Source organism: Ambystoma mexicanum, chromosome 6q, assembly GCF_040938575.1.
Source record: "Ambystoma mexicanum isolate Mex_15411 chromosome 6q, UKY_AmexF1_1, whole genome shotgun sequence".
NCBI lineage: Eukaryota > Metazoa > Chordata > Amphibia > Caudata > Ambystomatidae > Ambystoma > Ambystoma mexicanum.
The window spans coordinates 1,623,030,386-1,623,057,639 of record NC_090937.1 but is presented as its reverse complement, the minus strand read 5'-3'; the positions used below and the strand labels follow the sequence as shown (position 1 = coordinate 1,623,057,639).

Sequence of the window (27,254 nt, the reverse complement as noted above, 5' to 3'; positions counted from 1 at the left end):
TGCATTTTGAAAAACCTATGTGAAAAATAATAAAGATGCGCGTCAGTGTGGATTGGTGAGGGAGTGTCCAGTGTGCATGTTTGCACGGGTGTGCTGACCATTGGCTAGGTCGTCATGGCATCTCTAACGATGTGTTCATTTACTGTTGAATGGTTCAGTCGAGTTCATCCATGCCGCAGGTGTCGGCATGGGCAGGGCAGGCTGGTGGGCAGGCTGGTGGGCTCATCCGTATGTTCCTGTACCAGGGTATTTGGTCGTCTGGTAGAAAGGCAAACTCCTCTCGTGGCGGGTGTCTGGGCTGCGATCCTCTAGGCCAGGGGCGTGAGGGGATTGGTGGGAGCCTTTTGTTCCATTCTCCCACTTCAGTCCCCCCTCTGGTCGACTTGTCGACCACAAACATATCTTATTCCTTATCTCCTCTTACTCTCCATATTTTAGTTACTCCTCCCAAATGCCCATAGTGGTTGACATGGTCTTCAAATGACCAGTACATATATACACAGGTTCCTCCAGGTGTGCAGTATACCCATTTCCCTATGTAGCTCCTTGGGTTTCTTGGGTTTTCGAGCTTCACAGATGGTGGGTCCAGGTGGTTGGTGATGATCTGTTTGCGCAGTTTTTCTCTCTCTTTTATTATTGTGCCTGTGTGCTGGCCATCATCTGCCGGCATCAAGGGGTGCATACCAACCATTTCGATCATTTCGTCTGTGGTGCGTGCCTTCTGGGCCTTCCAAAATCTTATTATGATCAGCACAGCTCCAGCCAGTATTATGCATCCAACTATAATCTTCAGTCTGTCCGACAGCCAAGATGGCATCCATGACCATAACAGTGAAAACCAGCTGTCATCCTTCTTCACTCCTTTACTTTCATTCATCATTTGGGAGTGCATCTGGGCCAGTTGTGATACTGCTTCTGTCAGTGTACCATTGTCAGCATCGTTAGCAGGAATGAATGTGCAGCATGAATGTCCTATCTTTGCGCAAACTCCTCCTTCCATTGCTGTAAGGAGGTCCAGTACATATCTGTTCTGTAGTGCTACCATCCTCACTGCTCACAGTTCCTCTTTTATTGCGTTAAATCCATTTACTGTAGAATTAATTGTCATCATTAGTTCCCATCGAGTTATCTGGAGCCATTTTGCGTTTGTGTAAGATTTGTAGTCCCGGATGTATCATTGAGGAGAAGAACATTGCTGCTCTGCTGAATAGTCTGTGTTCTGGTGGGATTGAAGTGAGTGCTGTTTCCGACCTTCCCCATAGGTAATTTCCTGTCATAGTTGTTGCTGTTGTTTTCGTTCTCTGACCCCTTCTGAGGTTCTACAGATCTCTTCTTCCTCTTGTTTCCTTCATCCATTTTAGGGAAGTTCGCCACGTTCACATGTTTCTGGGGCACCACTAGTGATGGTACATTAACGTGTACCATTGTGCATATACCATTCCACAGAGGGGGCAGTGTGTGGTATGCCTTGTCTCCGCAGGCCCAGTAATGGTCCATTAATACTGCTGTTCCTGCTCCCCCCTCAGGTAACTCCGTCGCGCTTGCACAGTTGGTGTTGTATCCCACGTCCACTTCTCCTCTATGTTGGTAGCATATCTTAGGTGCAGACAGCGGCAGTATGCTTATTGGGTCTTCATCCTTCTCTATCCACGTTAGCATGAGTACGTACTTGATCCAAATCATTCAACATCTATTATTGTGTTCAGCAATATTTTCTCTTGTTACCATGTTGCTGCCAACCACTCCTGTGTCCCATTTATTGTCCATGTACACCTTCCCTGTTATTGTTACCAGTGGTCTTTCCCAACATCCTTGTTTACCAGGAACTTCAGTGGCGTACCAGTCACATGGTAGGTATTGTAGTGTTACTTTCTTTGTTTCTCCCTTTTCAGGGCCGCTTGTCATATATCTGAATGCTTCAGCATGCAAACTGGTCTTGTGGTAACTCAAATAAGTCTTGAGGAAGTTGTTTTCGTATGGATATGTGTCTCGCGTTTTCCACACCATGTTCACCACCGTCCCTTGAAATCTCCCTTTCGTTTGGAACAGTGCCAAGTATACTATACATCGTGCTGTCTTTTCATCTATTTCCGTGGCAACGAAAGGTCGAGAAGCGCTCATGGCGTATGGGATCAATGAGCAGACGCAGCAGCTGTCTTCTGTTGTCTGCTTACCTATTTGGGTCATGTGTTGGTACCACATGTTGTTCGAGACGTGTGCTGAATCTGTTATGTAGTTAGCAATACCTTTATTATCTGAGTATGTGCTGCGTTTAACTTTATTTCCCTTATGTGGGATCTTGCTAGTACCACCTGATGTGAAGCCTGTTGCAGCCGTGGGTGAGGGTATATTAGGTTTGGGTACAGCCAAAATATTGATAGCATAACTTTTCTGCGATACAGAGGCAGCCAAAAATCCGGTGATCATCAAAATCCCTCTCATCTTTATTACAAAAGCTAGTCTCACCGGCATTTTGCTCTTACCTTGCTGCAGTCCGGCAGCTTATTCTTGCGACGTTAAAGTTGCCCGCCTGAAAATTCTCAATAGGCTTGTTATTAGTGTTAGTTGTTGTTTTCAAGCTCTCCCTATCAAGTAGTCGTTCAGTGCCCAGGCGAAGAGCTGTTCCCACGCCAATCTAAGCGATCTGTCTCTTAGGGCAGGCAAGTGTTGGTGAAGATGGGGCATTGATTGTTCTATGGCCAAGATAAATGCTGTGTAGTAGACACGTACCCTCATTCTTTTCAGGTACTTGGGCCTTTTTATGTGATAGACAAATTGGTGTGATAGCTCTTCAGGGCAGTTATCGTCTGAGGGTAGCATCTACTCCTGGGCAATGAACTTTGTTAGTTATCTGTTTTCTTAGCAATAATATAATACGGGGTACCTGCATGTGCGAGAAAGAAAAAAGAGAACATTCAAGTGTTTACATGTGTATATGTGCAAGACAATGGCCTTCAATTGGGTGGTTACTGTAGTGGGTAGGGGGTCGATGGGCAGGGGGTTTGGGGTTCAACTGGCGGAAGTATCTTTACTCCTTGATCGTGTGACCATGGGGTGGGCGGTATGGGAATTACCAGTTTCTATTTCAGTAGTTGTCTCTGGGGAATCTGGGGGGTGGCAGGGTATGGAGACACTTAGGTCGTCAGCTGTGGTATAAGTCTCTTCCTCCGTGGGTGACGCTGTTGCTGTTCTTCCAATGGCCCTGTCGGTAATGCTAGGGCGGGTCTGGAGTTTGCAGATTTTTACGTTGTGTAGGTGATTCCAGGCACGTTTGTCCTGCAACTTTACTGCTCTCGTAGATACCTCCTCTACCAGCTGGGGGCCAGTGAAGCGTGGGCTGTTCCACTTTCTATTGAAATGGCGGAGTAGCACGTGATCGCCTTTAGCAATTTTGCACAGTTTTTCCTTTTCCAATTCTTTATCCACGTCTTCTTGTTGATCACTCTTAGACCCGCCCGCGTGCGCTCGAGCTGTTGAGACACAAACACTACACTAGTAACCAAAGAAGACACATATTGGTACATTTCATCACCAAGAACAGTTGCAGTGTTTTCATAGTCTGTGAATGCCCTTGATGTTGGCGTTAGAGGAAGGCGCATTTGTCGTCCGGTCACCACCTCATGAGGAGTGAGGTGGTGGTCGGAGCCTGGTCTATTCATCAGCTCAAATAGAGCTAGCGGAAGGCAATACAACCAACTCTTCTTTGTTGTTTGCTGTATCTTTGCAATTGCCTCCTTTAGTAGGCCATTCAGGCGTTCATATAAACCGTTGGCCTGTGGGTGATATGCACATGCAAATGTATGCTTGATGTTCAGTAAGGATGTGATGTGCTGGAACATTTCATTAGCGAAATGCGGGCCATTATCCGACCGCAGTACCTCGCACACTCCCCACCTGGGGAAAACCTCCCTCACTAGAAATTTAGCTGCTCTAAATGCATCTGGATGTGAGCACGGTGCTGCCTCAATCCACCTGGAAAATGGGCATACTAATACAATCATATACCTATTTCCTTGACATACGTTGATCATATCAACATATTCAATATGGATGTGCAGGAAGGGTCCCTCTGGCCGGGATATAGTACCTTTTTTCACTTTCAGCGTGTGACCGGCCGTAAATTGTTGACATGTGAGACAATTGCTGATAAAATTTGTCACATGGGAATTTCGGGACAGAACCAGTCTTCCCTAATTCGTGCTGCAATAACTTCCTTGCCTGTGTGGGCTGGGTGATGGAGTTGGCTCAGGGCGGTGTTCAATAGTGTCAATGGCATTACCATCTTTCCAGTGTTACCCTGGCGCCATAGTGCGTCAGTTGGTGACATTGTACATCCTCTTTTTACCCATATTTCTTTTTCTGCCATTGGTGCAGCTGCTTGTAACTCCATTATCTGTGTGGCTGGAAGATGGGTGTACCCTTCTCTTATCAACATCTCTTTAGCTATCCCCCTCCCTCTCCCTCTCTCTGACTGTGGGGGGTTCCATATCTCACCAAAATATGCAGCATACTTTGCATGTGTGTCTGCTGCTGCATTTCCTTTTGAGATATGATCTTCTCCATTAGTGTGTGCGGTACATTTGACCAAAGCTAATTCTTGGTGGTCATTTATTACTTCAGTTAGTTCAGCTAATAAGAGAGCATGTTGCACAGGGGTGCCGTCAGCTCTCCTAAACCCTCTTCTCCTCCATTTGGACAATCCTGTGTGGACAGTAGACGTGACATATGCGCTTTCAGAATATATAGTCACTCTTTTGTCAAAGCTTTCCTTCAACGCCAAGATCAGTGCTTGAGCAGAGTAATGTTGTGGTAATTGTATGCATTTCACAGCCACACACACCGGTTCCTCTGTCATTTTTACCACTGATGCCCCAGTTCTCCTTATCCCATCACTTTGGTCTATTGTTGATGACCCATCAATGAACAAGAGCTCTCCTCCATCTAGTGCGTCCTCTTCAACTTTTCTAGTACATGAGTACATTTCAGTAGTCTGTGTACAATCATGTGCATAGTCTCCTTCCTCAATTACTTCCGCTATAAACCTTGCAGGATTAACTGTGCTGCATCTAACAATTGATAATTCTGGTCTAGATAAGATGATCTCATAACTTGACACTCTCTGCGTGGTTAGTGTGGACTTAGGCTTGTTCAATATTGCAAATAGTGCATGTTCCACAAATAGTGTGGTTGGGCACCCCATTGTGATTGATGATGCTTTCTCTACCGCAAAGGCAGCTGCGGCGAGACCTTGTTCGCAAGGGAAATGTCCTGGGCACTCCATTGTGATTGATGATGCTTTCTCTACCGCAAAGGCAGCTGCGGCGAGACCTTGTTCGCAAGGGAAATGTCCTAACATCACAGGATCCAAGTGACCACTGTAAAATGCTACTGGTTTGTAACCCATGCTTGTTTTTTGAGCCAACACTGCTTTCATTACTGCTGAGGCGCAATGTGAAAATATAAAGAATTGTTGTTCATAATCTGGGGTGGCCAGTACTGGAGCAGTTGATATTGCATATTTCAGTTCATCAAAGGCCTCTTTCATTTCCATTGTCCACCCCAATTTTTTTCCCCTTTGTTAGCTTCTTTTAATGCCTCAAGTAGGGGTCCTTTGTATGAGCTGTAATCAAATACCCATGCTCTACAGTAGTTGCATAGTCCCAGGAACTGCTGCAGTTCCCTCACTGTTTGGGGCAACGGCTTTTTTGATATGGCCTGTGCTCTTTGTGGTGCAATCTTTCTTTCGTATTGGGATATGTGCTGACCAATGTATAGTACCTGTTCCTGACAGTACTGTAACTTTTCTTTGTCTACCTTGTAACCCTTTTCAGCCAATATTGTCAGCATCTTCAATGAGCCCTCTCTGCATCTTTTTTCGCTTGTGCTGCAAATTATTATGTCATCAACATAGTGCAACACTGTGCTTTCCACTTCAATGTTACCCAAGTCCATCTGTATTACTCTGTTGAAAATTGAGGGTGACTCGCAGTACCCTTGTGGCAATCTGGTGTGTTTCCATTTTGTGTTTCTGTACGTGAAGCTTGTTAGATCTTGTGAGTCTGGGTGCAGGGGTATTGAGAAAAAAGGCATTTTTGAGGTCTATCACTGTAAATCGTGATGCCTCTGCTGGAATGCAACACAATATTGTGGCCGGGTTTGCTGCTATGGGGTATTCTGCTTCCACTATGTTGTTCAAGGGCCTGAGGTCCTGGATGAAGCGCCAAGACCATCCTTTAGCTTTGCGCACTGGGTATACAGCTGTGTTACATGGTGATTCTGATGGTACCAATATGGCATTATTTATAAGGGCCGTTATTGTTTCATATATGCCCTCATCTGCCTCTTTTGATAGTGGGTATTGCTTCACTCTGGGGAGTATTGCACCTTTTTTCAATTTTATTCTTACTCCCCCTATACTTTTTATGCACCCCATGTCATAGGGACTAGTAGTCCATAATGATGTTGGTACTTTTGCCATATCCTCTTCAAAGAAGGGAACTGGGGTGGATGTGGGTGCTTCAAGTGCCATTGCAATTTTCTGTGCCACTTGTTTGTATGTCACTCTTAGCCATATTTCTACACTCATCATAAATACCATTTCACCTTCTTCCTTTTCTTCTGAGAAGAGCTCCTCGTCTGACACCTAGGTGAGCCTGCATCCCTCTGCTAGGGCTATCACTGCCCTCCATGCTTTTCCTTCTCTGTCTTGGGCATGTACTGCGATATAATCAGCAGTTGCTATAATGCTCTCTATGCTCACTGAAATCACCTTTCCTTCTGGTTCATTGGTTGGTGTTTCTGGTCTAAACAAATAGGCTGCTGGCCTCCTCCAGATCTTTCCTTCTATTCCTGGCATCCATGCAAATGCCATTTCTGTTCCGTACTGGAACAGTTCACCATCTACTGGCTCAGCCCTAATCACTGTCTGTCCACAGTATGCTTGCATAATTTGTTGTGCAGTGAGCATGTTTATTCCTGGAGTGGAGCAAATTATGCCGTCCTCTGTAAATGAGATTGTCATATTCAACCTGCTCATTATGTCTCTCCCCAGTATGTTTACTGGTGAGGCCCTAGAATATAAAAGCGGGACTGACATGTCATAATCCCCTATTGATAAGGGAATGTTATCAGTAAAGGGAACCAACCCCCTAGCCCCAGAGAATCCTTGGGTGTTCATGGCTTCACCTGACATCTTAAATTTACCTTCCCTTATGCAAGACCGGGTCGCCCCGGTGTCAACAAGGAATGATAATTTTTTGTCACCTATCGTTACCTCTATGCGTGGTTCCTCCGCACTATTAGGTGTTACCGACAGAATGGGACACACCAAGGCCGTCTGTGGGCTGTCCTATTGTGGTTATAATGATTGACCACTTCCCGTGTAAGGGTTGTGTCCCAGGACCGTCACCCTTCCAGGTTGTGTTTGCTGTAATTGTGTATTGGTAGAGGTTATGTTATGGTCTTGAATTTGGGCAGGTTGCTGTACTTGCTGCACTTGGGGCTGTTGTGTTATTGCTACCTGTTGTTGTGGCAGTGAATATGCCTGTGGCTGTTGTTGTGTTACTAGTTGTTGCTGCACATTTCCCGGTTGCAGTGCCTGCTGTTGTTGGATGTCCTGTTGTTCCCTTGTAGGCTCTTGTCCCTGTCCTCCCCATGATTGTGTGCCTGGTCTCACTCTACATGTGCGTGACATGTGCCCTACTAATCCGCAAATCCAACATACCGGTGGTTCCCTGTTCTGACATGGAAAGCGTCCTGAATTGTCCTGGTATACTGGTTGCCCGGTGGGGTAGAAATTTCTGAATCCTCCCCCTTGCTGTTGTGTGTTATAGCCGTATCCCCTCCCACTCACCATTCCTCCCCTTCCCCTTTTGTAATTATAATATCCAGCTCCTGGCGTTGAGTATCCTCCTCCCATGTTAGTTGTGTATGGTTGGGGTGGTAGCAGCTGTTGTGCTACAATCTGTGATGATTGTATTTGGGAGGGATCTTGTGCATCCACTACTTGTGTGGGGTTTTGAGTCATTGTTGCAGGTGTAGTTATTAGTGCACCTTCCATCGTGTATTTAGTAAGTTTTTTCTGTACCAATTTAGCCTCTTCCGTTTTCCTATCCTCTTCCTTTTGTTTCATCTTTTCTTGCCATGTCCTACAATGATGTACTATCGTCAGTTGTATTTCTGGCCATGCTTTTGCTTCCATCCCCACTACTTTCTTCAGTTGTTTCTGAACTGCTTCTGGGAGCCCTTGTATTAGTATATGATAGAATATTGCTGGTGTTTTGTCCCATTGTTCTCTAGTTTCCATACCCCACTTCTCTTGAATTTTCTGGATATAATCAACAGGATCTTCATTCTCACGCATCTTGCGTGAGGTAATTGCTCCTATGTCTGATGTGTCTGGGTGCTGTACCCTCAGCGCTTGCCATAATGCATGTCTGCAGTTTGCGAATGGTGCCCCATCGTGTGATGTGTTTGTTATTGTGACCCCGGGGAAGCCTGCTCTCTTCCAGATGTCATCTGCTGCATCCCCCAATATTGATATTAGAAGGGCCTTTACATCCCCCACTGCCAGTTTCTGTCCTGCGGTGTGTTTTTCCATTTCATATATCCATTTTCCCGCACCTCCACTTAATGATGGCAGCCTGCACTTTATATTTTCCTTGTCTGCATGCTTCCAAGGGACGTATTGTGGTCTAACCCCTCCCCTCTCCAGAAGTGGCATTAAGTTGTGTCCTGTTTGGCCCCCTGGGTTCCACAAAATCGAATCTGTACACCCCTCCTCTTCTTCCCTGTCTTCTACATCGTCAATGGGGTCCATATTTCCCCTGCTCGTAACCAATTCTCCTCCATCTCTTCCCCTTCTTTTATCATTTCCTTTATTTAATGTGGGCATGTGTATTCGTTCTCCCTGCCTGCGTCCAGGGAGGTCTCTAAGCCTGCCTGCATAGGGTGTCAGTTCGTGGGGGAAGGGTGCGAGTTTAGGTGGGCATGTTGCACGTAATGGGCGTGAGGTAGTGGAGCATGTTGGATGGGATGGTGAGGGTGTAGCTGCACGTGTCTGCCTTTCCGCCATTCCTTGCTCTTCCTCCTCACTTCCCTCCAGTTCTTCCTTTCTCCTGCAGATCCATGGTGATTCTCTATTTGTCCGGGTGATGTATAATTTATCTAAGCTTTCCCTTTCACTGTTTCTTCCTTCCTTCTCCATTCCTTCTCCCTCCTCACTGCAAAAGTCATCCATTAATGGCAACCCCCAATCTGTCCTTTTCCCCCTAATCGTTACTGTTTTTAAGTCTATTAGATCCGTTCCTCCCTTTTCTTCTTTACCAATTGCTCCCCTTTATGCTGATGTTGTTGCTACTTCTGTGTCTCTGTATACATACCTCCTTACTTCACTCTCCCCTCTCCTATCTTCTCTTTCCCCTTCATTTTTCTCCGCTATTTCTCTACCAATTTCCTCTTTTTTCCTTTTCAATTCCTCCATTACTTCACTACTCATCTTTTCCATTATCCTTTCTTCTTCTTTCTTCCTTTCCCATCTCGCTCTTTCCCGCTCTAATATGCCCTCTATCATCCTCCCTTCTTCGTATTTCCTTGTCGTTTCTGATAGTAATCTCCTCTTCCATATTTCCATTTCCTTTTCTTTCTCTTCTTCCTCTCTTTTCTTGTCACGCAGTGCTGCTCTGGATACCCTTTCTGCTACTGCCTTCACCCTTTCTGCTTCTCTCTTTTGCTCCTCAGTTCATTCCCTCATTTTTCCCAACTCATTCTTGCTTTCTTTCCTTTCCCGTGCTCTCTCTCTTTCCTCTCTCTCGAGCTGCTTGATCAGTGCATTCTGCTCATCCCTTAATTCTGCTAATCGTTCCTCCAAAATCTCTTCCTTTTGTCGTAACAGCTCTTCCCACTTTCTTTTCCCCTCTTCCCCTTTCATTTCACTCTTCCTGATGTTATCCTCGTCCATTTTCCTTACTACCTCCTCTTCTTCTGTTAATGAACCTCGTAATTTTAATAATACCTGCGCAGCTACCCACTCATCCTGTCCTATTCCTGCAATCTGTTCTTCGCCAATCCTCCCCTCCCCTGCGAGTATTTTCGTACGAGCTGATCCCGTCGTACTAGTCTGCTCCCCCCTCGTGTGGCCACCTGTAGCTGTATATGGTGGCGGGCTGTATGCCGGGTTCGAGTACCCCTCAGCCGCCCTTAATTGTACTATGTTTCGTAGTTCTGTTAAAGGATATAACCCCCCTTCCTCCTTTTTCACTACCTTCGCTAGGGGCATATCGCCGCTCTGTTCCTTATTTATTTCCTTTTCGTTTAGGTTGTTACTCTTTTCTCCTCCCTCTTGTCCGTTCCCCGTGTTCTGTGTGCCTTCACTCTCTTTTTCCCCATTCTCTCCTTCCTCCTTAATCTTCTCCTCTTCCGTTGTTTCCCCCATAATGAACATTCCGTTTGGTCCTGGTCGGGACCCTTGGAACATCCTCCATAAGTTAAACACCTCCACGTGGTGTGTCAGCTTCTTCCCCTTGTATGTGTTACGCAGATGAGTTAATAGTGAATGTTGGGTATATGGATCGAAACTGCCATTAGGCGGCCATGGTGTCGTCATTTTGTTGTCCGTCCCCTGTGTCCATTCTATGCTGTATTTGATCAGTTTCTCCCTATGGGGTGACAGTGTTTTACACATGTGCTGTAGCGGGTTAGTGAGGGTGTTCCCCACCCTCCCGATCCTGTCCCGTATGACATAGTAGCACTTCCCTTGTTATCCTACCCCTATTTGGTAGCGGTTATCTTGCTAACAGTGTACGCTATACAATCTTAGATCTTTACCTGGCCCCGTAATTTTGGGGACTTGCGATTGTCCGCTAAGGAAAAATAGTAAAATATAGCATTTGCATTTGTATATTCTTTTCTTTCTTTTGTTCGTTTACCGAACACCTTTACGGCCCCCTGCGGCCGAGGCGCACGTAGCCCCCTGCGGCTGCGTGCCCCGTGTGACGTTCTTATACAGCCGTCCCACTTTCTTTTGCCCCTCCTCCTCTTCCTTCACTTGCCGTGGCTGACGTTCTCCGTGCGCAGCCACGTCCCCCTTTTCACCTTCCCCCGATCAACTCGTTACCGTTTTATCTCCGTCTCCACTCCCTTACCATAATTCTCTTCCCCACCACTCTCCTGAAAGAAAAATGCCTTGTGTTCGAGATATCCTTTGAAAGCCCTACTGGTGACGTCACCGATCTCTTCAAAACTACTGGTAAATTCCTTACACCTTCTTAAAAGTACGAAATACGCTTGCAATCTCCCCCGTTAACCCCACAGCTGTCTTCCTGTCACGCCTGGAACAAGGTAATCAACAATATAATTGGACTGCGCACGCTGCGTCGTCTCGCGTGTGATACGCTCCTCGACAGGAGGGCTTAACCAGCCAATTATCGTCCGTATTAGGCAACCAGCTAGCTACCGCCTACAGGGAAACGTCATCTATCTATCGAGTTTCCTGCTCGATCAATATGGATCGTCATCTACTCATTGATCAATAATCACCAAATCGTAGGAAACCGCACACACACACACCCTTACACGTGGTCGCGACCTAGGCCAATCAGTGTCTACGGGCGGCCGCACGTGATGTTTTCGTGCACCGCCGCTTCCTCTTCCGTAACGTAGCGGACTGCTCGCACTTGTCCAGCTACCATTCACTTCACCGTCAACACTAATTTATCAAACCTTCGCCGCGCACCTGTGTAACACCTCCCGCCTCCCATATTCTATTCCTCCCCCCTCCCTCACAATATCACATTGCTTGTTGGGCGTGGCATACTCACCAAGTTCTCTTGATGCGGGGCCGCTCGACTGCGTGCACCCCTCCAAGCGGCTCGCCACCTCCCCTCGTCTGGACCACGTCTGGATACTCGCCAACCGCAGGCGGGATACTTCTCAACCGGCCCCCGAAGGCCAATATCCGGATTGCGCTGTCCGGTCGTATCGCAGTTCCGCGATGGTCCTGTAGTCCTCAAAAGGGGGCAGCGGCAGAGGGGGCCGCGCCGCCGGGCTTCCTCGCAATGGGAGCACTCGGAAAAATAAAATAAAAGGAGATCTTAAACAGATCTCAGCAGTGCCTCCAACTTGTCGGGGGGAAATTCTCCCGGGGTCGACTGGGCCGTCCGCGGACCTCCGGGCAGGGAGGCCCCAACTCCTCCCGTGTATCCCAAAAAATGAGTATGAGGCACACGCAAGAAGCAAGGTGATTCTACTGTTTATTAAACAAACGGCAGGAATGGGTCAAGTATCGTACGCGTCCGTCCTGACACACTCTCTCCCTCTGTGGGGCTCGCAGGCCCTTTTTACCTTAGTATGACGCGCTACTTGCGTCACCTGGGAAAGTTAGCAAAAAACCTATCGCCACTCTGGATTGGTTCCTCGAGTGGTAGGGTTAGTATAGCATATGTATAGAGAACGTTGTTAGTGGTTGAGGGCCAGTCAGGTGGTATACTTGGGTTGTCCCTTGAATTAGATACATGAAAATTGTTACATGAAGACCCCTGAGGATTGGCTAATGTTAATGGCGTCAGTGATAAGAGCCCCATGTTCTGATTGGTCCACTCGCGAGCCCCCCAGTCTGGGACCATCGCTGTTCCCAGCTCGCGGTGCACCTGTCATTTGCAACAATGTATAACAATGCGAGGATTTGTTCATATGCTGGAGGGCAGACTACTCCCACTGCCGCAGATGTCCATTGAGTCGCTTAATTGTTGCTGCCTGTGTCTAAAACCGTGATATCCAGGCGCCTCCATCCTCCTGGGCCTGGCACCCTGTCAGGTTCGGCTTGGTCACGTGAGGAGAGACCGTGGTTGAGGAAGAATTCTGCACATTTAATATTGCATCTTGCACTGTGTGTCTGGCTTAGTTTGCAGGTGTGACCTTGGCTTCGGCTTGTGGCATGCGAGTTTGCAACATTGTGCCCTTGACTGTCTGTTCTCGCCGGGCTCATTCTGCAGGGTCAGCAATTGTACTCTAGCTCGTTCAATGTTCATGGAGGCTCTTGCTTGCGGCCTACTTGGGCCTGGTGCATAGGTGGGGACGTTTGATGCACGGCGCTTTAGGTTATGGTATCATATTGCTTTATCCCCAGTATCATGTCTTCGTTATATTTCTCATTGCAATGCATGGGGTAGGAGGAGCGTCAGCAAGCATTTTAGATGAGTTTGTTGTGCGTCTTGCGTTTCTGCATTTTGAAAAACCTATGTGAAAAATAATAAAGATGCACGTCAGTGGGTGTGTCCGTCATAGCACTGAATGTGTTCTTTGTGTGGATTGGTGTGGGAGTGTCCAGTGTGCATGTTTGCACGGCTGTGCTGACCGTCGGCTAGGTCGTCATGGCATCTCTAACGATGTGTTCATTTACTGTTGAATGGTTCAGTCGAGTTCATCCATGACGCAGGTGTCGGCATGGGCAGGGCAGGCTGGTGGGCAGGCTGGTGGGCACATCCGTATGTTCCTGTACCAGGGTATTTGGTCGTCTGGTAGATATGCAAACTCCTCTCGTGGCGGTTGTCTCGGCCGCGATCCTCTAGGCCAGGGGCATGAGGGGATTGGTGGGAGCCTTTTGTTCCATTCTCCCACTTCACATTTCATGAACGCCCCGCATCCCTGACCGCTTTCTCAAACACACCCACTACTTTATCCTGAGCCGTGGTTTTCCTTGTGTACCATGTCGTTCAAGATATGCAGCTCATCCTAGGAAAACTGTTTTTACCAAAGTCACTCAACCACTATTTGGAACTCATCAGAAACAATTCTTAAAGGTCTTGTTTTAGCCCCGACCTGCACCTTGGGTCTGGCTCAGCCCCTGTGTTCTGCAGCTGGTGGTTTGCCTTATTTTTGGAGGAAACATGCAGTCCTAGGATCCGTCAATCATGCAGGATTAGCCAATCCAAGATGGTGATCAGAAATCCATTATTCATCAACATACCTTTTACAGTCCATAAAACAATCTAGAAATCCATTTGATGCCCCCTACACCTGCCCCCTGGCGTCTAGAATGATCTGCTTTCGCAACAAGAGATCACCATTTCTGTTTAGTTCACCTGGATCCTAGAATCTGCTGTAGATGGTGGATGCTAGGATTCAAGTGGGCAGGACACAATCTGCCACTCTGACGGGTCCATTGACATTTATCACTCAGATCAAAGGATCCAGCCAACCTCCTGCTAAGGGATGCAGGCATCTATCGGTCAGGAGTTCAGCGGGGTTTCGCCGTATACTCCTGTCGTGCTTATCTTGTGAATGGGTCTACACATGTACTACTTACGAGCTGGTGCACTTCACTATGATCCAATTGATGTCGTGATATTTGATCAACTTGAGAAAGCCACATTCCTAAATGAGTTCCTTCACAGATGTAGCCCCTGGCCTGCTGACTGGCCATTGCCACCAGGTCAGAGAGTGGAAGTTCAGCCACCCCACACCAGAGCTGCTAAAATGTGATCATCAACAAAGACCTGACCCAACCTGCAGACTGAAGGAGGCCAGCAATGGAGAAGCCTGCTGCCACTACTCGGTGCACTTAAGATGTGGGTCCATACTGGTTAAGTCAAACTGCAATAAAGATGTGAACAGGGGTGTGTCACAAGCCAGAGTTCCTATGGGGTGAAGGAAAACGATCCTGAGCACCACTCACAAACACCCAAAACAATAGGTAGTAGGTAAGGCTTTCACCACCAAGACACCACACAACCTGTGGGTTATAGCATAACGTAGAACCTGTAAAGTGAAAGCGCTCATGTTAACATTTGGAAGGCAAAGAAACACCACAATCCCTGAGTCTTGATGGTAGTAGGTCTGCAAGGGATCCATTAGATTTCATGGTCAAATAACATTAGACAAGATATGTGTCGGGAAGGAGAAACAGACCAATTATGAATGGTCATTACCTATTTCCCTAAAGTCGTGGCTTCAATGCTTTCCCCGCAGATATTGCAGAGGCCGCCAATAGTGGTGGTAACTAGTAACAGTGGTTATAAAATCACCACTTACAATCTTGTCAATCACACCAAGAGGTCATTAAAGAGGCACTGGTTTTCTCTAGCTGGCCCTTAGTTGGGGTATCCTGGGGACAAGGCACAGAGGCAGGTAGGGTGATCTAAGCGATTCCTGCATATTAGGCAAAAATTGACCACAGAGTCGGCTGCAGTCAGCCGGGGGCCTAGCTTTGGTAAAATGTCGCTGGTAGGATCCGTGCAGAAGGAGCTGTCATTCCATGGAGGGGCCCACACCTCTCGTTCCGCTCCTCGATGCTTCATGATTACTCTACCACAGTAAGGTCTTACAGGGCCTAGTGTCGTCGCCCACACAGACCTCTTCAGCCACTGCTAAGCAAGGATGGCATGTCCTGCTTCAGTGGTGGTTCGCCAATCACTAGAGCTCCTGGTGTGATGTGGTCCTGCGAGAATAATGGCAAAGTGCTAAGACCTGTTCTGCATGAGATGGACAGGGCGAAGAGTAGAGGTAGGCAGATTGAGAAAGAGGCTGTTGCAGTAGTCCAGCCTAGAGAGAACCAGTGCTCTGGAGTCAGTAGGATTCTGGGGGAAAGTGAGGAAAGGAAAAATACCTCTGAGGAGGTACTGCCGGAAGAGGGCCTTCTTGGCAAGGTCGGTGATGAATGGAGACAAGCAGAGTGTAGGGTTGAAGATCACTCCATGGTTGTTTGCCTCACCAGAGGGTGAGGGCAGAGGGCCCAAGGAGGGTGGCCAGAGTGGGAGAGGGAAAGTGGGAGCAGGAGTCCCAATGAGAAGGATTTCTTTCTTGCTGGTGTTGAGGCAGAGATCGTTAGAGCTGCACCATGTCTGAATAGCATATAAACAGTCTGGGATGAGCGAGGAGGAGGCGGCTGAGGGGAGTCTGAAAGAAAGCTGTGTGTCATCCGCATTACACTGAACGTTAGATGTGAAGGTAGAGATCGGGAGGGCCAAAGGTGCCAGATAGACGTTGAAGACCCAGGGGGAGAGGGTAGAGCAAAGGGGAACACAACATGTAGAGAGAGAGGTTTTGAAGAGAAAGGAACCAAGCTGGACCTGGGAGGGTTGGTCCAGGAGGAAGGAGGAGATTAATTGTATGGGACCTCTTCTCCTCACAACATTAATGTAACCAGCTATCATCAAGCTGCACCTGACTACATCGAAAACCGCACACAAATTTCCTAAGAAGCTCTCTTAAGATAGTCACTGGGGCTATTTCATCAGATCTGGTCTTTTTTCACCCAAAAGATTTTGCAGAAATTCCATTGCCTGTTATTGAACTCCATATCCCTACCCTCGAAAGCCCCTTCCATGCTCATCAGCTATGTATCTTGATCTTCTTAAAGGAAACATAGTCTGTGTGGTTCTATACACCCCTGTTAAGAACAATGAGAGCCTAACTCTGTGTTATCCCCATGCAAGACTAATTGTGTTCAAAGGCCATCATGAAAATTTCTGGTTGCCTTAGGGTGAGAAACATCTTCTTGAGTTTCACCACTATTGCGCCGTATTTTCTTTATCTATGTGCTCCTGTGTATACACTGTGTGCTTTGGGAAGAGAACTGAATCCGGAAACATGGTCAGAAGGAGCAAAGAGGCAAAGGACATATCCGCAGAGAGAAAGGACATATCCTCAGATGGAAAGGGCATATCCTCAGAGGGAAAGGACATATCATCAGAGGTTAAGGGCATATCCTCAGAGGGGAAGGCCATATCCTCAGAGGGAAAGGGTATATCCTCAGAGAGAAAGGGCATATCCTCAGAGGGAAAGGGCATATCCTCAGAGGGGAAGGACATATCATCAGAGGGAAAGGGTATATCCTCAGAGAGAAAGGGCATATCCTCAGAAGGAAATGGCATATCCTCAGAGGGAAAGCGTATATCCTCAGAAAGAAAGGGCATATCCTCAGAAGGAAAGGGCATATCCTCAGAGGGAAAGGGCATATCCTCAGAGGAAAAGGACGTATCTTCAGAGGTAAAGGGCATATCCTCAGAGGGAAAGAACATATCCCCAGAGGGAAAGGGCATATCCTCAGAAGGAAAGGGCATATCCTCAGAGGGAAAGGGCATATCCTCAGAGGGAAAGGGCATATCCTCAGAGGAAAAGGACATATCTTCAGAGGTAAAGGGCATATCCTCAGAGGGAAAGAACATATCCCCAGAGGGAAAGAGCATATCCTCAGAGGGAAAGAACATATCACCAGTGGGAAAGGGCATATTCTCAGAAGGAAAGGACAGATCCTCAGAAGGAAAGGGCATATCCTCAGAGGGAAAGGGTATATCCTCAGAGGGAAAGGACATATTCTCAGAGAAAAAGGATGTATCCTCAGAGGTTAAGGGCATATCCGCAGAGGGAAAGAACATATACCCATAGAGAAAGGGCATATCCTCAGAAGGAAAGGACATATCCTCAGAAGGAAAGGGCATATCCTCAGAGTGGAGAGACATACCCTCAGAAGGAAAGGGCATATCCTCAGAGGGAAAGGGCATATCCTCAGAGGAAACGGACATATCCTTAGAGGTTAAGGGCATATCCTCAGAGGGAAAAACATATCCCCAGAGAGAAAGGGCATATTATCAGAAGGAAAGGACATATCCTCAGAAGGAAAGGGCATATCCTCAGAGGGAAAGGGCATATCCTCAGAGGAAAAGGACGTATCCTCCGAGGTTAAGGGCATATCCTTAGAGGAAAAGATCATATCCCCAGAGAGAAAGCACATATCCTCAGAAGTTAAGGGCATATCCTCAGAGGGAAGAGCATATTGTCAGAAGGTGTGGCATTTTTTGTGGCAACTATTGTCGATAATGGGAAATGTATCACCTGTGACATTCCTACCATTTTTCTGGCTTCTGGGAAGACTGATTGCAATCCATCCCCCATCCGACATAGCCCCTAAATCCAGACTGCCTACATCAGACAGAGGTCGGAATCCATTGGCTACCAGGAGGACAGTCGTTTCCTTTCGCAAGTTCAGACACATGAGATGGAAATTGATATCCTTCAATGACACAAGTGCATTCCATGTGTGTGCTGATTCCGTTTTTCATGTGCATACTGATTCTGCTTTTTATGTGCGTGCTTATACAACTTTGCTTGTGCGTGCTGGTGCACATTTACACCTGCATGCTATTTCGGCTAAGTACAAATGCATGTTGATGCATCTTTTCATGTGTGTGCTGATTAAGATTTACATGTGTGTGTGCTGATTCATATTTCCTGTTGTGTACATGCATGCTTATTCAGCTTTTCCCATGGATGCTGATTTAGATGTACGTGTGTGTGCTCATCTACTTTCAGTGTATGCAGATTCAAATGTTGACATGCCTGCTGATTGAGATTTCCATGTACATGCTGAATCAGTTTTCCATGCACATTGAAATAAAGTTGCTCAATACCAATGAGGAAATGACATGAGTTTATTCAGGTGGAGGGATGGGCCCACCGGCTCTTCAACAGCGCAACAGCAATAACATTCTTCACTCTCCCCCGCATCTTTCCACTAACATTCCATGCAACATGTTCCAGTCCCCACGTGTATATTGCAGAGATGGAACATGGTTCTGGTTTAGTGGAAATGAAATGCTGCACAATGAAATGCTACACACCTGCTGCGCTTTTCACATGTGTGCTGATTCAGATTTCCATGTGTGTTATGATTCATCGCTAGTGTGTTCTGATGCAGCTTGCCATGTGTGTGTTTACTCAAATGTTCACATGCCTGCTGATACCTCTTTCCACGTGCGCGCTGATTCCGCTGATTCGGCTTTCCATGTGTGTGCTGATTCAAACTTCAAGGCTATACTGATTCAGAATTCCACGTGAGTGGTGATTCACATTTCTAGTTGCCTGCTGATTCTGCTTTCCATGTGTGCGCTGGTTCTGCTTTCCACGTGTGCACTGATTCCACATTCCACATGTGTGCTGATTCGGCTTTCCACGTGTGCACTGATTCTGCTTTCTATGTGCGCACTGGTTCTGCTTTCCACCTGCGCACTGATTCCGCTTTCCACATAGGCGCTGATTCCGCTTTCCACGTGTGCGCTGATTCTGCATTCCACGTGTGTGCTGATTCCGCTTACCACATCCACGCTGATTCCGCTTTCCATGTGTGCGCTGATTCAGATTTCCATGTGTGGACTGATTCTGTTGTCCATGTATATAGTTTTAATCAATATGGACAATGTTACCCTATAAGAAGTGTAAGCTCCTGGTTTCACTGCCCCTGGTCTATATTCCTATATAGATAGCGCCTTCCATCCCTATGTCTACCGTATTCAGTGCACTAGGCACCCTGCACAGGGACTGCCTCGGTCTTCAGCTATATACTGGTTGCTCTGTATGTAATATCTGCTGAAAAAATACAAGCTTTCTGAAACTTACCTTTCAAGTGTAAAGAAAGTAGCTCTGTGTTTTTCATCTGCTACCAGAGAGCTCACAATGTACATTTAACATAAAGTACATCTGGTTTGGGGTTTGGTGACATCAAGGTATGACAGACCCTCACCGTGTGTAATAAAGAAAAGTTGGTAGCTGGTCTTATCCCAGAATATAATGATAATAAACACTTCATGCCTGATTCCTTTGGTATCTAGGCTTTGCAAAGCAGATGGTATCATTTGCTAAACCAATGGTCCCCAATGAAGTGCTGGGACATATTTCGCTTTAGTGAGTGACACCAGTGCTAAGCCTTCTCTGGAAACTCCTTAGCCAGACAGCCACCTACATTCACTGATTGTGGAGCTGGTATCACTGCCTTCTGTCGGATGGAGGAAATGTGTTATCACGCGGCTCTCTGTGTGTTCTAGGTATTTGTATTTTTGTATTTGTATTTTATTTATTTATATAGCGCCGCCAGGCCCGAGAGCAACCAGGCGCATATCTTGACACAGGGTGCATATTTACAGTACAGGTTACATTTTGGCATAGAAACAGTATAATGTACAAGAGTATCTACAGTCACAGAGTAGATGCACTTATTTACAGAGTGCATATCGCAATATCTACAAGTAGCAAGGAGGTAGAATAAGAGCCTGTAATACATTGGTCATTTAGACAACATTAGAAACTAACCATAATTTGGTTCTTTATTTGAAAATGGTAGGGGAATGTACGGATCTAATAGGTAAGGGAATAGAATTCCAAAGTTTGGAAGCAAGGACATGGAAGCTGATTCCCCCAGCTTTCTGCAGTTTGTATCTGGGGATGGTCAGAGCGTGTGCTTGAGCCGATCTGAGTAGACGGGTAGGTGTGTAGTGCGAGAAGCGCGTGGAGAGATAGGTGGGGGCCTAGTTGTTCAGACATTTGTGTGTGAGCATGAGAGATTTCAGCGCAATTCTTTGTGTCACTGATAGCCAGTGTAAACTTCTCCTAGTCTCAGAGATGTGAGAGGATCTGGAGAGGTTGAGGGCAGCCCTAATTGCATTATTTTGTGTAACCTGAAGCTTGTTCAGGTTATGTTGGCTGGTCCCAAGATATAGGGCATTACAATAGTCTAGTTTGGACATAACCAATGTCCTGGTTAGGATAGTACAGTTCTGTGTGGTGAGGAAGGGGCGACATGCTGTGATAAGCTTACATGTGTAAGCGGATGCCGAGACAACTGAATTGGTTTGTCTGTTGAGTGATAGGGTGGAGTCAAGGTAAATTCCTAATGTTTTGGTGTCAGAGGAGACTTTGATAGTGTTACCATCGATAATGAACGTCTTGAAGGCAGGGTCAAGTCTGTTCAATCGTTGTTGGGAGCCCAGGATGAGGAGCTCTGTCTTATCGTCGTTAAGACATAGCTCATGCTGGGCCATCAAAGCTTGGATGACTTGATAAATGTCATTCAAGGCTTTTGTATCCCCTAGGTAGTCTCCTGTGATTGGGATGAGTATCTGGGTGTCATCGGCGTAGTTGGTGTAGGTGACACCCAGATAATCAAGGACATCAAACAGTGGTTTAGTGAAGACATTATATAAAGTAGGTGAGTTGCATGAGCCCTGGGGTACCCCGCATGGCACCGGGATAGCGTTCTCACAAAACAAAATCCTTGGTGGTAAATACTCATAGGATCAGAGTTTCACCAACCTACCAGGGGATGGACACACTGTGTAATGGCACATAATTCAGCCCTGCAGCCCCACAGACTAAATCTCATGGAGGCCTGTCTTGGAGCAGTGTGTAATGCACCAAGTAGAGACAACCGGGATGCACGCTCTATATTTATAAAAGTGAACATTTGTGGGTTTGTTTGTGGCATGGCGAAGCATTGTTCCTTATACAATTCTACACCGTTTCACTAATCTGCACCACATTTTGCATAGTTGCCTTATAGGACCCTCTGGAGATTTCTGGCTCAATGACATTTGGACACCCCACGCCTTTCCTTGGATTTCAGCAAAACTCTAAAATGTTTGTGGGTTTTTGGATTGACGAAGCGTTGTTCCTTATACAATTCCACACCGTTTCACCAATCTGCACAAATGTTGGCATAGTTACCTGTTAGGTCCTCTGGATAATACTGGCTATGTGACATTTGGACACCCCACCCCGTTCCCAGGATTTCAGAAAAAGTCAAAATCTTATTTGTGGGTTTGTGGCTTGGTGAATCGATTTTCCTATACAATTCACCACTGTTTCATGAATCAGCAACACATTTTGCATAGTTACCTGTTAGGGCGGTCCAGACATTACTGGCTACATGACATTTGGATACGTCATCCCTTTCCCCAGATTTTAGCACCTTCACACATGAAACTGTAGAGAAGCAGGTAGACGCACATACCCTAACTCCGCCCCCTCGCCACCGTCATACTGGAACAGCAGGAGAAGAGCTGCATATGGGACCACCCCATGTTGTCCCTATACCGCATAGAGTGTATGAGAGACGTTATGCACTCAGACAACCATATTGAATATACCCTTATGTTGAGAGAGTGGATGAAGGTGTGCTCACAACATTAGACATTCCAGAACGCTGAGTGACACCTGACAAGTGCACAGTGATGTCGTGAAGAAGATATACGAGAATATGCTGAAAATACTTAAGGATGAAAATATAACTGGAGCGACAAGTGAAGTAACTTGTGCATCAATATGTGTAAACACGCAGTAACGCAAGGTAGAAAAGATACATTGAAGCTTGCTATAGAGGAATATATAGAACGTAGCAAGGACGGCCGTTATTGGAAAATGGACAACGGCTCGCGTGAAGATCCGTTCAAACTACCTCAGAAACAGATCATGGCTGAAGAGTCAGGAGATGCTGAAAACAGCTTTGTATGCAAATGATGAGCATCAATGTTTGTATAGGATCATGGAGGCTATTCCAAGAAATAACTGTAGAGCACAAATGGAGGCATATGGATGAGTCATGGACATAGCACATATTTCTCTAAGATTAAAAGAGAAGAAAACATTTGCAAGAGCCAGGTATTGGACAATTAACAGTGAATAAAGCCTAAGTAAGGTAGAGTGAGCAATTCTCTAGAGGCCAAGGGAGCAATGACACCCAGCTAAATATACTCAAATAGCAGTAAATAGGAGTTCAAAATGGACCACTTTGCGGGCTCCTCACACGTAATTCAGAAGTTGAAATCAAGGGCTATTCATTAAGCCTCGAATGAAGATAAGTGATGTGATTTCAGTCCTTTGAATGTCCCAGAACAGAGAGCAAAGGCAAGGTCAACTACAAATCGGACACTTTGGCTCATGGACAGTCAGATGGGAGATGATGGCCTAACTGGGAAAGTGGGGTGTAATCTGACATGACTCAAGCACCTGGGTTTCGATTTCCTTACCTGCTGCTAGAGAGCCGAAAGTCCAAGGTTGGGTGGGATGTCAACCAATCAGTTGGTCTATGGGGCAACCTGCTCAACAATGTTGCATAGACCAGTCCAATGCCATTGTGTCCGTTATAATCAGTATTATACATATTTAGAGGCAGTTCAAGGTGTGTCTTACAGATAAGAGACTACCAATGAAATACTAACTTATATACTTTCTATATGTAGATGTGTTCCCCTGATCAATCCCTCCCGCCAGAAGGTTTTATATTTTTCCACGTAGGATGACGTCATAGATGATGCACATTGGGGTATAAAGCTTCTATGTAATCAAGTTTGTGTGTGAGTGTGAAAGCATCTGTCTGATGTTTGCCAGTTGACCCTGCTTTATTAAAATAAGAATAAAGTAGTATTGGCCATTTCCTTTGATTCTGTCTGGTTGTTTGGTCGGAGATCTTTTATTGGTAATTCCATCTAGCACAAGAGACGTTTCAAGGTGGTAGTAGACAAGGCGGTTGCCTGAAATCAGCAAAACTTCAATGTGGTCATAGAAGGACTGGTCCTCAACACTAGAATGCACAGTTTCTGGGAATTTGCAGCGCAATGCACTGCACCATGGAAGTGTGAGGCAACAGGTGGGGAGTGAGCACAGTAGGTCCCAGTATGCGGCAGCACACCGACTCTCACCTCCTCTAACGTCTGCTCTGGGGTATGTCTGCCGGCCACATGCGCTCATTCTCAGTGCAGTTTAATTCAGAGTGCAAGGCACTTGAAGTGATAAGCGAATCTGAACAGCGTCCTACAGGATCATTGATTTTCAACAATTGATGAGAGGGGTGTCACATCTGTTCTCAAAACCCGTTAGGAGCAGGTACTTTTTGCTAGTAATTTATAACGATTGGGTGCCAGATAGGATCATTAAAATTAAGAAACATTTACATTTCAACATGTCTCTTTCATCTGGTTAGGCTCTCCATCTGCAGCTTAATGTTGCGTGGCCCAAAGATCCAGACCGACAGGCATCCTCTCTTCACCTCCTGTTCCTCTGGCACTCGATGACACAGTCTCAAGTCAGAGATCAGCGGCAAGGATGACGATGCTTATTCGGGGCACTGCTCGTGGCACTTGACGCTCTGCATGGCGTACCCTGCACTACTTCTCCCTAAGTCCACTCAACAAATGTGAGATCCCCATCACCTAGAAAACCTATACGGCCATCTTTTGACCCACATATTTCCATTTGGGGGAGCACCCAGGACATCCTACTAATTCTCCTAAATAATTAGACAACAATGCTCATTATTCTGTAATTTGGCTTTTACTATATTGTTTGCTTACTTACATGCTGTTGTATTTTTGTTTGTTTTTGTCTTCAAATTAGAAAAAGAAATATGTGAAGAAGAGCACAGGGGAGCTTCTTGGAAGCACAGCGTTGAGTTCTCATCACAGCTGAAAGTTCACATGACGGAGGGGCCGTGACATGATCACCGTGATGCTAAAATGGTCTAATTCCGCGCACATGCAGACGTCGATGATAAGTGCTTGGACCGCAGACCGGTGTTACTGAGGGGCTATGATTAACCGTGCATGTTTTCCCAGCCAATCCATGTGCTCATTATCTGACGATATTATGGCTTCCATGTTTTGTGCCGCTTGTTAAAAGCCGGCGAGCAGAGAGTAGCTGCTCCTGGATTCCAGGAGCCTTCCCAGTTAATGCTCCGTCAGTAATTCGATGGGGCGCGGGCGGTCTCCTGATAATTCCATGAGTTGTGGGAATCAATAGTTCCCTGTGCCTTGCATGCTGCCCACGTTCACCCACCCACACAGCCGTAGATTATTCCGGGGCTCACACATAAGCAACACAGACATCATCAGCCGCGTTTGCCCTTGGCTGTGGAGCGTAATGAGGCGGAGAATGTAAGCAGTATAGGTGCTGCATAAGTGCATGGCTATCTATAGCCACCTGACCTACTTTACACTGCATTATATCTCACTGCTGCATAGGGTCCACTAGATGATATACCCGATGTTGCCCGGGCGTTCATTCCCTCATAGGTACAGGTAACCGTGCGAAATTTGGTGCAGATTGGTGCAAAGGTGGGGAATTGTATAAGGAAAATGCTTTGCCAGGCCACAAACACATTTTGACTTTTGCTGAAATTCGGGGAAAGAGGTGGGGAGTCCATATGGTGAATATGCAACACTTGGTGCAGATTGGTTAAACAGTGGGGACATGTATAGGGAACATACACAAAGCCACAAAGCCACAAAGCCACACCCCCATTTTTACTTTTGCTAAAATCAGGGGAAGGGGTGGGGTGTCCAGATGTTATATGTCCGGAGGGTCCCAACAGGTGACTGTGCAAAATTTGATGCAGATTGGTGAAACAGTGTGGAATTGTACCGGGAACATACGCGAAGCCACCAACCCACAAACCCACACCCACATTTGCACTTTTGCTGAAATCTGGGGGAAGGGGTGGGATTTCCAGATGTCATGTAGCCAGTAATGTCTGGAGTGTCCTAACAGGTGACGGTGCGGAATGTGGTGCAGATTGGTGAAACGGTGTGCAATAGAATAGGCAACATACGCAAAGCCACATACCCACAAACCCACAAATATAGAATAGAATAGAATAAGGCGTTGTTCGCTCTTGCATCTTATTTGCAAGGAGCATTTTTCTTATATGGCTCAGCATATCGGATAGACACTAGTTCTCTCTGGTGCATGGATTTTAGCACGGTTAGAGCCGTAAATACTATGTGACAGATTCTCCCCAAAAATGTGTGCACAAGTAAGGAGATGCTCTTAAAGGACCCATCTCTGTAAATTGGGCACATTATTTTGGGGAGCCAGTCATTCAAACGTATCAGGTGTGTGCTCCAGACACTAACGTACACCAGTGCGCTACTTTTCAGCCCCTCCTGAAATGCAGTCACCTTTGAGAATAAGGTGACCTGCGCATTTTTAAAAGTAGCACAAATTAAAATGAACGCAATCTCTGTGCTCCTTCCTTTGCGCTACATTTTGAGAGTCTGCCACTATTTGTTTTACTGGTGTAGCTGTGGGTGCCAATGGCCCTTGTCCTTGGGGAAGGGTCCTATCCTTGCTCCCATCAATGAATGATAGATGTGGTAGATGGCCCTATTTGAAGGCTCTGTTATTTACCTCTGCACTGGCTATGGTGAAATGCCAAGGACACAATGTGTCCTGTTCAGTGGCGTAGACTGGCAACACCGTAGCTGATAATTCAGCGGGAACTCTTGTACTAGAAGCCCTCCTGTCTCCAAAGGATGTCGTTTTCTGTGTTTCAGTAGAAGAGTTACCGACTGCAACTCTTTTTTGTCTGGTGGTACCGCAGATCCTAACAGGAGAGCGCAAAAAGGTGTATTTGTCCCTAAACAAAAATAGGTTACAATATGATACTCTTTGATGTTCTCCAGATGGTAGCACCCGTACTGCTTCTCCCATATCTTGCAAGACTGGCTCATTGGGGAGGAAGGATAGCTCAGGGGCAACATGTTTGACTTGGAAGCAACACAGTTCTGAATCCCGATCCCGCTCTTAGAAACCACGCGCTGGTATTAAGCATTATAAATGAACAATTACAATAAAAATAAATTGTGGTAAGGGGTGGTGAGATTATGCTTCCTGTAGATAGTTCTAATGCGATTTATGCATTATTCTGCCCAGGCAGGACTGTCTATCTTGGTATGATATCTCGTCTCACGAAATTGCAGTGGACTGAACATGCATCTAATATTAGGACTTAGAATATCAACCCTACAGTCAAAGTCTATTTTGTTCAACACAGACATACAGTAGCACAGCTGCAATTGGTGGTTTTGGAAATGATGTTAAGCCCTAACACAGGTGGAGATGTAGATGCCGTTTTACCAAGAAGGGAATGTTTTTGCATCAATAAATTGTTCTTTCCCAAAAGAGAATGCAGTCATAACATGACTTGATTTGTTTCTTTAATCAGTATTTTGTACGATAATGGTGGTTGTTAATTCTTTATTATTTAAGGTTTTATCAACCTATTATCATCTATTCAGAAATTACATTTGGTGTTTACTGGGCGACATGTCAGCCGTTGACTGATAATGCTTATATGTTATTGGTTACAGAGAGGGTTCTTTAACCAATTATTCCAAACTCTACTGTCTTAGTAAATGTTATGTGTTTTGTTTCCTGCTTTTTGGTGATCTCTCCTAATGAGGAGTGGCCTTGTAACATGAAATAAAGTTACTGTGTATCACCTACCTGCGTGTCCAGCATTTGTACTGGTGAGGTTACTTCACACTCCCTTGTGCACCCCCTCCTCAAGAAGCCCCCTGCCAATCCTTCCTGCCTGCCAAACTATCACCCAATCTCCATCACCCCTTTCCTGGGTAAACTCTCAGAAAAGCTGGGCATCTCCCAACTTACTATCCACACTGAATCTGTTGGTTGTCATCATTGATATTGATATTGTA

The 27,254-nt window shown here is 46.1% G+C and overlaps 1 long non-coding RNA gene across 1 annotated transcript in view; it reads left to right on the top strand.

Annotated features, from left to right (window-relative positions):
• Nucleotides 1-27,041, top strand: part of LOC138515670 (uncharacterized) — a 37,295-nt gene extending 10,254 nt beyond the window's left edge. Inside the window, exon 2 of the long non-coding RNA XR_011282148.1 lies at nucleotides 24,157-27,041. This is a non-coding gene — a long non-coding RNA (uncharacterized lncRNA). The remainder of the gene's footprint in view (nucleotides 1-24,156) is intronic.
• The last annotated feature ends 213 nt before the right edge of the window (nucleotides 27,042-27,254 follow it).